At 41.9% G+C, this 13,657-nt stretch overlaps 1 non-coding gene and 1 pseudogene across 1 annotated transcript; one reads left to right on the top strand and one right to left on the bottom strand.

Annotated features, from left to right (window-relative positions):
* Nucleotides 1-1,331: 1,331 nt before the first annotated feature.
* On the bottom strand, nucleotides 1,332-1,484 carry LOC130363329 (U2 spliceosomal RNA; annotated as a pseudogene).
* Nucleotides 1,485-2,112: 628 nt separating this feature from the next.
* Nucleotides 2,113-2,174, top strand: LOC130363417 (U7 small nuclear RNA). The gene has a single exon (XR_008891826.1). It is a non-coding gene; the product is annotated as a U7 small nuclear RNA (small nuclear RNA).
* Nucleotides 2,175-13,657: the final 11,483 nt, after the last annotated feature.

The raw sequence follows: 13,657 nt of genomic DNA, 5'->3' as shown, positions 1-13,657 counted from the left end.
CTGATTTTTGACGTCATAACTAACCCACCTCTTTTTTCGAATGTAAAAACCAAATGTTTTTCCTGAATTAAACAGAACTCCCTGGAGTCAGTACCAAGGAGGGAATTTATACCAACATTGTATGGTGTGAATTTGCTTCTTTCGACACTCGGCAAAATAGCACAGAGGTAGTCACTCACAGTTTAAGGCCTCACATTAAGGCATCCTTAACAATTCCTTCTCCATGGAGCAGAAGACGGATCGTTCACAGATATCAGGTTTTCATCGCAGCATCTGAGTTAAATCCGGAACGTGTGAATGGGGCCCTAATCTAACCCATAGAGACAACACAGAGGCCGAGAGGAGAAATAAATCCAGATATCAAGGAGAAGAGAAGAGATCAGCGTCACAGAGATCACCCACTGAGCCCTGAACCTGCACAAGATGAACCATCACAGGCTTCAATGTCACCAAATACTGAAAAATCACCAAATGTTCCATAAGAAAATCAGCAGAAAATAAGATTCTCACACGGTTCATCATTTATATCCAGATGTTGTTCTCAAATTCTTTTACCCATCACTATCCATCCAGCAGATGACAATAACCTTCTAAGGGTACGTTTAACACTTTTTTTTTTTTTAGCCGAGGAACGTGCTCTCGAATCACCCAAGTGCAAGAAAAAGTGCAAATGTGTTACACTAAAAAAAAAAGTGCACAAAGAATGAGATCTATCGCAAGCCCTTCTCCGATAGGAGAGAGGCCCCCCCAACAAACCTTACCCTTCGCCTCCGGACCAAAAGGTACCTGAAAGGTTCCAGATTCGATGTCCCTTTTCGCCGAAGCTACTAAGGGACCACAAATGCTCCCGGCATCCCCCTAGGTGTTAGCCGAGGTATCTGCCCGCAGAGCCGATAACGGTAGGTACCCTGCCAAAGCAGGAGGACCCAGGGTGTTTGCAGGGAGGTGCAGAACCTAATGGCCACACACACCTCCCCTAGACCGCCAGGAGGGACACCCAGAAGGGCTACTGCATCCTGACAAATCCTGTGGACACACAACACGCAAAAAGTGACACAGTGACAAATATAAATAAATAAGTGAATGTGTGCAGATATACTGCCCTAACATCCGGCCGGATTTATAACAATTTCTCTGATCCTAGTCAGAAGGCCGGGAATCAAGAGGTGAGTGCCACAAGGTGAAGAGATCATGTTACCCGTGAGCCAGTACACACAGTGAGTTTCAGCACCTCGGGGTCACCACTCCCTGAGGCACAAAAGTACCTCGGCTCTAGACCCTCTCAGCCATATGGCGAGACCCGGAGGAAACCGGTCACATCGGGGCAGCCGTAGAGCTGATTCCCCGGAACGCCCTGGTACACCTGCATCCTCCATGCAGCACCCATCCCCAGCAGCCCCATACCTGCGTTACTGCCCACCGGCATGAAAAACTGATAAGAACAGATACTACACTTGATCTGAGCCAAAAGGCCGAGAAGCAGATTTGATGCTGCAGATTTCAATGTAAACTTAATAACTGAACACAGCTTCTAATCAGCAGTTACACATCCTGCACAGGATCCTGTACGTGTGAACATACCCTAAGGCTACTTTTACACTGCTCTCCTTTCTGGCCTTTAAGACCGTTTCCCATTGGTCATAATGGGGTCTGTTATTTTACAAGAGTGGGAGAAAAAGATGGCGCATGTATTAATTTTCCTCCTGCTATATACTTATCATTTTATAAAGGCCGGTGTGCTGCAGCATCATAATAACCGAATCCTATTCTTCACCAAACATTTGGGGCTTCTCAGCATTTACCAAAAAGCTTTTAAACAAATAGTAAAAGGGCTAAAAAAAAAAAAACACCAATGACCTGGAGCGTTCTACCTGACCTCCCCTCCCCCGATCACCATCAATATCATGGAGACCACACAACACACATTTCTTATCTCTTCCGGATCCTTCTATATGAAGGGATCAGCTGATCTTCTCCCTGTCTGATCTATTATCTGGAGGAGATTTATATTGTGTGATGATTTCTCCTCAGATAAGAAATGTGTGTTGTGTGGTCTCCATGATATTGATGGTGATCGGGGGAGGGGAGGTCGGGTAGAACGCTCCAGGTCATTGGTGTTTTTAGCTCTTTTACTATTTGTTTAAAAGCTTTTTGGCAAATGCTGAGAAGCCCCAAATGTTTGGTGAAGAATAGAATATAAAATGGTGATATTTGTGATTAGATCAGGAACCTCTGGGGGAGATTAATAACAACCAATCAGATTGCTTCTTTTTTTTTTTTGCAGAAGCTTTATTAAAGGGGTAGAACAGGATTGAAAAACGTATACCTTATCCTAATAATAGGGGTCAAGTTTTAGTTTGCCGGGGTCTGATTACTGGGACCCTCCCCCCAGTGGCAGGACCCCTGCGATTTTACATCTTATCCTCTATCCTTTGGATAGGGGATAAGATGTTTGCAACAGAGTACCCCTTTAACCCTATAGATGTCATGATCAGTCCTGATCACGGAATCTATGGGGTTGACAGGGGGAAGGAGCTCCCCCTGTCCACCAACGTTGACCCCGCGATGTGATCGTGGGATCCCGTTGGTTGCCATGGCAGCAGAAGGCCCACAGATGGCCTCCTGTTTGCCTAGTACGGCAGCCTGTGAGGTCCAGCTATAGTCAGTGTGATACTGTGCTGCAATACAGAGGTATAGTATAATAGGTAAAAAGTGAAAAGTAAAAAAATAAAAAGGTTTTAAATAAAGTAATAAAGTGTAAAAAAAAAAATGATACATTTACAAATCAAACTATATATTGTCACCCAAAAAAACAAAAAAAAATAAATAAAAAGAAATGGGCAAACCTATCCATAATAGGTATTGCCACATCTGTAATGACTTAAATTGATAATAGTATTTATCCTGCAATGTAAACGTGTAAAACAATAAAAAAATAAAAAAAGAACCTTGACCCCTTAACGACACAAGACGTAAATATATGTCCTGGGGCCCTGGTACTTAATGCAGCAGGACGTACATTTATGTCCTGTACATGACCCCCAGCAGCGGAGTGCTATCAGCAGTCAGGGACCCACCGGTAATGGCCCTGTGCCCAGGCTGCAAAGACTAAAAAAACTAACTTTAACTCACCTTCCCATGTTCCCTTGTTGCCCTGATATCCATGTCCCGGTCATCTTCCTGCTTTTTCGGGACGGTGATAGGCTGAGCGCACTGTCATGTAAGGAGCCCGGACCTCAGCATCCACAGATTACCCACCTCCTGGCCGCCCTGATGCTACACTAAGTGACTGCAGCCCCTGTAAGTAATCCCACAGTGTCTGATAAGGGGGGACAGCAGAGCAGCAGACTGAGAACATTAACCCCTGTAAGTCCTTAAGCAGTGTCTGATAAGGGAGGGGGTGGCAGAGCAGCAGACTGAGGAGAACATTAACCAATGTAAGTCCTTAAACAGTGTCTGATAAGGGAGGGGTGGCAGAGCAGCAGACTGAGGAGAACATTAACCCCTGTAAGTCCTTAAGCAGTGTCTGATAAGGGAGGGGGGTGGCAGAGCAGCAGACTGAGAACATTAACCCCTGTAAGTCCTTAAACAGTGTCTGATAAGGGAGGGGGGTGGCAGAGCAGAAGACTGAGGAGAACATTAACCCCTATAAGTCCTTAAACAGTGTCTGATAAGGGAGGGGGTGGCAGAGCAGCAGACTGAGGAGAACATTAACCCCTGTAAGTCCTTAAACAGTGTCTGATAAGGGAGGGGGTGGCAGAGCAGCAGACTGAGGAGAACATTAACACCTGCAAGTCCTTAAACAGTGTCTGATAAGGGGAGGGAGATGGCAGAGTAGCAGACTGAGGAGAACATTAACCCCTATAAGTCCTTAAAGGGGTAGTCCAGTGGTGAAAATCTTATCCCCTATCCTAAGGATAGGGGATAAGTTTGAGATCGCGGGGAGTCCGACCGCTGGGGCCCCCTGCGATCTCTCTGTACGGGGCCCCGGCTCTCGGCCCAGATAGCGGGTGTCGACCCCCGCACGAAGCGGCGGCCAACACACCCCCTCAATACATCTCTATGGCAGAGCCGGAGATTGCCGAAGGCAGCACTTCGGCTCTGCCATAGAGTTGTATTGAGGGGGCGTGTCGGCCGCCGCCTCGTGCGGAGGTCGACACGCCCCCTTCCCGCGGGCTGTTGGGGCTCCGTACAGGAGATCGCAGGGGGCCCCAGCTGTTGGACCCCCCGCGATCTGCAACTTATTTCCTATCCTTAGGATAGGGGATAAGTTGCTTACCACTGAGTCACCACTGGACTACTCCTTTAAACAGTGTCTGATAAGAGGGAGGGAGATGGCAGAGCAGCAGACTGAGGAGAACATTAACCCCTGTAAGTCCCCACACAGTGCCTGATAAGAGGGGGGCAGGGATTGTTTTACAACTTCAGGACTACAACTCTCATTGTGGTCATCATCAGCTGTCCGGGCATGCTGGGAGTTGTAGTTTTGAAACATCTGGAGGTCCGCAGGTTGAAGACCACTGTTCAGACATTGACAGGCGGTGATGATGAAGGGGGTGTGTGGGATGATGACAGGCAGTGATGATGAAGGGGGGATGATGAAGGGGGGATGATGACAGGGGGATGATAACAGGCGGTGATGATGAAGGGGGTGTGTGGGATGATGACAGTCAGTGATGATGAAGGGGGATGATGTAGGGGGGGATGATGACAGGGGGATGATGACAGGTGGTGATGATGAAGGGGGGATGATGACAGGGGGATGATGACAGGGGGATGATGATGAAGGGGGGATGATGACAGGGGGATGATGATAGGCGGTGATGATGAAGGGGGTGTGTGGGATGATGACAGTCAGTGATGATGAAGGGGGATGATGAAGGGGGGGGATGATGACAGGGGGATGATGATAGGCGGTGATGATGAAGGGGAGGATGATGACAGGGTAATGATGAAGGGGGGGGGTGGTGAGAGGCGGTGATGATGACAGGGTGATGATGAAGGGGGGGGGGTGGTGAGAGGCGGTGATGATGACAGGGTGATGATGAAGGGGGGGTGGTGAGAGGCGGTGATGATGACAGGTGATGATGATGAGGGTGATGATGACGGGGGTCTGGATGATGACGGGGGGGATGATGTATTTCCCACCCTAGGCTTATAGTCGAGTCAATAACTTTTCCTGGGTTTTTGGGGTGAAATTAGGGGCCTCGGCTTATATTCGGGTCGGCTTATACTCGAGTATATACGGTAATGGGATTTTGTAACAACCGTTCAACATCCGTTTTTATGGCTTTTCTAACCGAAGTTTATAACGGGTCTTATATTGGATGAGTTTTATAGTGTGAAAGGCGCCTTAACGACGAAGGACGTGTATACATGTCCATATACCATTAACCCCTTAACGACGAAGGACGTGTATACATGTCCATATACCATTAACCCCTTAACGACGAAGGACGTGTATACATGTCCTTGTGCCATTAAAGGAGATATCCAGTGGTGAAAAACTTATCCTATATCCTAAGGATAGGGGATAAGTTTTAGATCGCAGGGGGTCCGACGGCTGGAGCCCCCCCGAGATCTCCTGTATGGGGCCCCGACAGCCCGTGGGAAAGGGGCGTGTTGACCACCGCACGAAGCGGCGGCTGACATGCCCCCTCAATACAACTCTATGGCAGAGCCGGAGCGCTGCCTTTGGCAATCTCTGGCTCGGCTTGGAGTTGTATTGAGGGGGCGTGTCGGGCGCTGCTTCATGCAGTGGTCCACACCCGCTATCTGGCCAGCGAGCCAGGGCCCCATACAGGAGATCGCAGGGGGCCCCAGCAGTCGCACCCCCGCGATCTGAAACTTATCCCCTATCCTTAGGATAGGGGATAAGTTTTTCACCACTGGACTACCCCTTTAATGGGATATGGTGCAGGCTCCCAACTTTTATTGGGGAAAGGGTAAAATCACATTTATTAACTTTTTTCTTTTACTTTTTTTACACCATTTTTTTGTCCCCAGAGAGGACTATTACATGTAATCTTCTGATTGTATACACTGTTCTGTGCCGTAGCGTAGCATTGATCAGTGTTATTGGCGCTCTGCTGCTCCAGAATGCCGAGCAGGCATGGAGCAATAGACCACCGATCGGCCGGAGAGGAGGAAAGCAGGGACCCTCCCCCCGTCCTCTCAGCTGTTCAGGACGCCGTGATTTCACTGCTGCGGCCCCGAACAGTCCCACTGAGCTGCTAGTAACCGTTTACTTTCACTTTAGATGCAGTGATCAACTTTGATCACCGAGTCTAAGGGGTTAATGCCAGGCATCACCGCGATCGACACATTAGACATGTGTCCAGGCGGCTTATAGCCGCTAGGACCACCCGGCTATGACGTGGGGCCAGCCGGTGACCCCGCATCATAGCAGGGGAGTGTGACCTGGGAGTACAGGTACAGTCTTAGTCCACAAGGTGTTAAGGTAGGAGAAATATTTGTTATTGTATGTGGGCAGTGCACCTATATATATATATATATATATACACATGTTATTGTATATGGGCAGTGCACCTATATAGGTATACATGTTATTGTATGTGGGCAGTGCACCTATATAGGTATACATGTTATTGTATGTGGGCAGTGCACCTATATAGGTATACATGTTATTGTATGTGGGCAGTGCACCTATATAGGTATACATGTTATTGTATGTGGGCAGTGAACCTATATAGGTATAAATGTTATTGTATGTGGGCAGTGCACCTATATAGGTATACATGTTATTGTATGTGGGCAGTGCACCTATATAGGTATACATGTTATTGTATGTGGACAGTGCACCTATATAGGTATACATGTTATTGTATGTGGGCAGTGCACCTATATATATATATATATATATACACATGTTATTGTATATGGGCAGTGCACCTATATAGGTATACATGTTATTGTATGTGGGCAGTGCACCTATATAGGTATACATGTTATTGTATGTGGGCAGTGCACCTATATAGGTATACATGTTATTGTATGTGGGCAGTGAACCTATATAGGTATAAATGTTATTGTATGTGGGCAGTGCACCTATATAGGTATACATGTTATTGTATGTGGGCAGTGCACCTATATAGGTATACATGTTATTGTATGTGGGCAGTGCACCTATATAGGTATACATGTTATTGTATGTGGGCAGTGAACCTATATAGGTATAAATGTTATTGTATGTGGGCAGTGCACCTATATAGGTATACATGTTATTGTATGTGGACAGTGCACCTATATAGGTATACATGTTATTGTATGTGGGCAGTGCACCTATATAGGTATACATGTTATTGTATGTGAGCAGTGCACCTATATAGGTATACATGTTATTGTATGAGGGCAGTGCACCTATATAGGTATACATGTTATTGTATGTGGGCAGTGCACCTATATAGGTATACATGTTATTGTATGTGGGCAGTGAACCTATATAGGTATAAATGTTATTGTATGTGGGCAGTGCACCTATATAGGTATACATGTTATTGTATGAGGGCAGTGCACCTATATAGGTATACATGTTATTGTATGTGGACAGTGCACCTATATAGGTATACATGTTATTGTATGTGGGCAGTGCACCTATATAGGTATACATGTTATTGTATGTGGGCAGTGAACCTATATAGGTATAAATGTTATTGTATGTGGGCAGTGCACCTATATAGGTATACATGTTATTGTATGTGGACAGTGCACCTATATAGGTATACATGTTATTGTATGTGGGCAGTGCACCTATATAGGTATACATGTTATTGTATGTGAGCAGTGCACCTATATAGGTATACATGTTATTGTATGAGGGCAGTGCACCTATATAGGTATACATGTTATTGTATGTGGGCAGTGCACCTATATAGGTATACATGTTATTGTATGTGGACAGTGCACCTATATAGGTATACATGTTATTGTATGTGGGCAGTGCACCTATATAGGTATACATGTTATTGTATGTGAGCAGTGCACCTATATAGGTATACATGTTATTGTATGAGGGCAGTGCACCTATATAGGTATACATGTTATTGTATGTGGGCAGTGCACCTATATAGGTATACATGTTATTGTATGTGGGCAGTGTACCTATATAGGTATACATGTTATTGTATGTGGGCAGTGCACCTATATAGGTATACATGTTATTGTATGTGGTCAGTGCACCTATATAGGTATACATGTTATTGTATGTGGGCAGTGCACCTATATAGGTATACATGTTATTGTATGTGGGCAGTGCACCTATATAGGTATACATGTTATTGTATGTGGGCAGTGTACCTATATAGGTATACATGTTATTGTATGTGGGCAGTGCACCTATATAGGTATACATGTTATTGTATGTGGGCAGTGCACCTATATAGGTATACATGTTATTGTATGTGGGCAGTGCACCTATATAGGTATACATGTTATTGTATGTGGACAGTGCACCTATATAGGTATACATGTTATTGTATGTGGGCAGTGCACCTATATAGGTATACATGTTATTGTATGTGGACAGTGCACCTATATAGGTATACATGTTATTGTATGTGGACAGTGCACCTATATAGGTATACATGTTATTGTATTTGGGCAGTGCACCTATATAGGTATACATGTTATTGTATGTGGGCAGTGCACCTATATAGGTATACATGTTATTGTATGAGGGCAGTGCACCTATATAGGTGTATATGTTATTGTATGTGGGCAGTGCACCTATATAGGTATACATGTTATTGTATGTGGACAGTGCACCTATATAGGTATACATGTTATTGTATGTGGGCAGTGCACCTATATAGGTATACATGTTATTGTATGTGGGCAGTGCACCTATATAGGTATACATGTTATTGTATGTGGACAGTGCACCTATATAGGTATACATGTTATTGTATGTGGGCAGTGCACCTATATAGGTATACATGTTATTGTATGAGGGCAGTGCACCTATATAGGTATACATGTAATTGTATGTGGGCAGTGCACCTATATAGGTATACATGTTATTGTATGTGGGTAGTGCACCTATATAGGTATACATGTTATTGTATGTGGGTAGTGCACCTATATAGGTATACATGTTATTGTATGTGGTCAGTGCACCTATATAGGTATACATGTTATTGTATGTGAGCAGTGCACCTATATAGGTATACATGTTATTGTATGTGGGCAGTGCACCTATATAGGTATACATGTTATTGTATGAGGGCAGTGCACCTATATAGGTATACATGTAATTGTATGTGGGCAGTGCACCTATATAGGTATACATGTTATTGTATGTGAGCAGTGCACCTATATAGGTATACATGTTATTGTATGTGGTCAGTGCACCTATATAGGTATACATGTTATTGTATGTGAGCAGTGCACCTATATAGGTATACATGTTATTGTATGTGAGCAGTGCACCTATATAGGTATACATGTTATTGTATGTGAGCAGTGCACCTATATAGGTATACATGTTATTGTATGTGAGCAGTGCACCTATATAGGTATACATGTTATTGTATGTGGGCAGTGCACCTATATAGGTATACATGTTATTGTATGTGGGCAGTGCACCTATATAGGTATACATGTTATTGTATGTGGGCAGTGCACCTATATATATATATATATATATATACAAACAACAAAAAACGTGGTCTCAAATGGCTGGAGGTGCTCAACCCCAAATGCAGTTGTGCATACATACTGGGGGAGCAGATCCTGCCCTTGTAGTCCGTTGCTAGGGGCGATCCCCAGCATAAATATGCATACAATGGAGGATGCCTGCAGCGGACTACAAGTGCCACAATAGAATCCTACACCAGATAAACGGTGCGGATGTGTAACAATTAGAATTATACAGGAATATAGGTCACTACTGTGGTGGATGTAACAATGACATTATCCCTCAACACTGATGTTAAAATTGAGACATTATCCAGTGTATCTTTATATGAAGGACCTACCTGAGCCCGCACACCAACGCCAAGGTTTCTCAAATTGGTGCGAGACCTAACGCTAACCTACCTGTGCTTGATAAGCAAAACAGGGGCCAGTGGGCAATTACGGCAGCATTAGGCCGACTCACAGAGTCCTCCCAGATACCCTCCAGTGTGACTGAGCACATACAATGGGAGGGGGAGGCTGCAAGCCCCACCTGAGTTGGCTAATATGGGTGCCGGCCTCACAGGTGCTACCTTAATGCTGCCTTGTAGATATTCAAGGCGCATTCATGTTGGAGTTTACACACCTCCAAATATAAAATTTAAACAAACAACAAAAAACGTGGTCTCAAATGGCTGGAGGTACATATTCCTGTATATATATATACATGTTATTGTATGTGGGCAGTGCACTGGATATATAAGGACTGGATATATAAGGACTGGATATATAAGCACTGGATATATAAGGACTGGATATATAAGAACTGGATATATAAGGACTGGATATATAAGGACTGGATATATAAGGACTGGATATATAAGGAATGGATATATAAGGATCGGATATATAAGGACCGGATATATAAGAACCGGATATATAAGAACTGGATATATAAGGACCGGATATATAAGGACCGGATATATAAGGAATGGATATATAAGGACTGGATATATAAGGACCGGATATATAAGGACCGGATATATAAGGAATGATATATAAGGACTGGATATATAAGTACTGGATATATAAGGACTGGATATATAAGAATTGGATATATAAGCACTGGATATATAAGGACTGGATATATAAGCACTGGATATATAAGGACTGGATATATAAGGAATGGATATATAAGCACTGGATATATAAGGAATGATATATAAGGACTGGATATATAAGTACTGGATATATAAGGACTGGATATATAAGAATTGGATATATAAGAACTGGATATATAAGCACTGGATATATAAGAACTGGATATATAAGCACTGGATATATAAGGACTGGATATATAAGGACTGGATATATAAGGACTGGATATATAAGGACTGGATATATAAGCACTGGATATATAAGGACTGGATATATAAGGACTGGATATATAAGGAATGGATATATAAGCACTGGATATATAAGGAATGATATATAAGGACTGGATATATAAGTACTGGATATATAAGGACTGGATATATAAGAATTGGATATATAAGAACTGGATATATAAGCACTGGATATATAAGGACTGGATATATAAGCACTGGATATATAAGGACTGGATATATAAGGACTGGATATATAAGGACTGGATATATAAGAACTGGATATATAAGGACTGGATATATAAGGACTGGATATATAAGCACTGGATATATAAGGACTGGATATATAAGGACTGGATATATAAGGAATGGATATATAAGCACTGGATATATAAGGAATGATATATAAGGACTGGATATATAAGTACTGGATATATAAGGACTGGATATATAAGAATTGGATATATAAGAACTGGATATATAAGCACTGGATATATAAGGACTGGATATATAAGCACTGGATATATAAGGACTGGATATATAAGGACTGGATATATAAGGACTGGATTTAAAAGGACTGGATATATAAGAACTGGATATATAAGGACCGGATATATAAGGACCGGGTATATAAGGACCGGATATATAAGCACTGGATATATAAGCACTGGATATATAAGGACTGGATATATAAGGACTGGATATATAAGGACTGGATATATAAGGACTGGATATATAAGAACTGGATATATAAGAACTGGATATATAAGGACCGGATATATAAGGACCGGGTATATAAGGACTGGATATATAAGCACTGGATATAGCAAATAACAAGAAAGAGAAAAACGGAGTCACTTATAAAATGTATATCATTTTATTAATTCCGTAGAATGTAAGTACATAAAAATTGTATATATATTAGTTAAAATAATATATTATTTTTCAAGGAGGAATGAGGCTAAAAGGTGGTGTCACCGGCTCTGCAATGAAGGCTGGGTATGGTGTATATATTACTAGATCCACCACAATGAGATAAGAAAAATGCAATGATCTTGTACACAAATTTGCAAAAACAGGATATTTAGCAGCATGTAGGGAACATGTATATAAATCTCACAGTGAGAGCGAAAAAATTATTATATATATATAACATGCAAACTAAAGTGCAGTGTGCATGTAAACAAGCATAACATTGTGGGGATACAAATCAGTATAGCGATATACCAGAGTACAGCAGCAATCAGCAGAGACCGGGACAGCACCACTCCAACGTACGTTTCGGTACGCAACCTTCGTCTGGGAGTGGCTCTATCCCAGTCCGACTGTCTATTTATATCCAAGAACACCAATCAAATTGTATTAAGAGATTAATGGTATAATCCTCACCTGTGGCTGTTACAATGCACGCGAACGCCGGCCCCGTCGCCGCCCGGAAACCGGAAGGAGCCGCGTCACATGACACGGCACTGCGAAGAATCACATGACCGTGCCATGACGTAGACGCGACTCACCCGGAACCCCAGCAGCGCAGAGACGGCGCACGCGCACCAGCGACAGGAGCAGTGTCTGTGATCAGCAGAACACTGATAGGTTAAACATATGCATACATATATACAATAACATAACATGATATAAAACAGGGATTGCAATGAATGATTATAAGTATAATAGATGCCATATAATAAGTTTAGATTTGAATAAAAATAATAATAAATAGTATGTGGTTCAGTGTGCATGTAAAAAGAAAAAAATATGTTAGTGACCTATATATAGGGAGTATATATAATTTAATTTAATTTGTAAAGGGCAAAAAAGGAGATCTCCTGAGGTCAAATGGAATTCTATATGGAATGAGGATATCTGAGTGTAATACAATATGTGCAAACCAGGGAAAAGTGAAATGTAAAATGTAAATAAGGTGACAGTGAAAAGGGAATGATATAAAAATGTAAAATACAGTGAAAGGAAGATGATAAGTAAAGTGGAGTGAAAAGGTGTTTGAAAAAATATATATGTTATATATATATGAAGAAATATATAAAAATATATGGGAAATGAAAAACATAAAAGTAATAAATTAAAAAAATATTAAATTATTAGTATTAATATAATGTAAATAGCATAATAATATTTACTAAAAAAGAAAGAAATAGTGTGCAGTGTAAAAGCACTGGATATATAAGGACTGGATATATAAGGACTGGATATATAAGGACCGGATATATAAGGACTGGATATATAAGGACTGGATATATAAGGACTGGATATATAAGGACTGGATATATAAGGACTGGATATATAAGGACTGGATATATAAGCACTGGATATATAAGGATCGGGTATATAAGGACTGGATATATAAGGACTGGATTTAAAAGGACTGGATATATAAGAACTGGATATATAAGGATCGGATATATAAGGACTGGGTATATAAGGACTGGATATATAAGGAAGGGATATATAAGGACCGGATATATAAGGACTGGATATATACGGAATGGATATATAAGAACTGGGTATATTAGGACTGTATATATAAGGACTGGATATATAAGGAATGGATATATAAGGACTGGATATATAAGGAATGGATATATAAGCACTGGATATATAAGGAATGATATATAAGGACT

Source organism: Hyla sarda, chromosome 3 (assembly GCF_029499605.1).
Source record: "Hyla sarda isolate aHylSar1 chromosome 3, aHylSar1.hap1, whole genome shotgun sequence".
Taxonomy (NCBI): domain Eukaryota; kingdom Metazoa; phylum Chordata; class Amphibia; order Anura; family Hylidae; genus Hyla; species Hyla sarda.
Note: the sequence above shows the minus strand (reverse complement) of the source record. Positions and strands in the feature narration are given on the sequence as shown.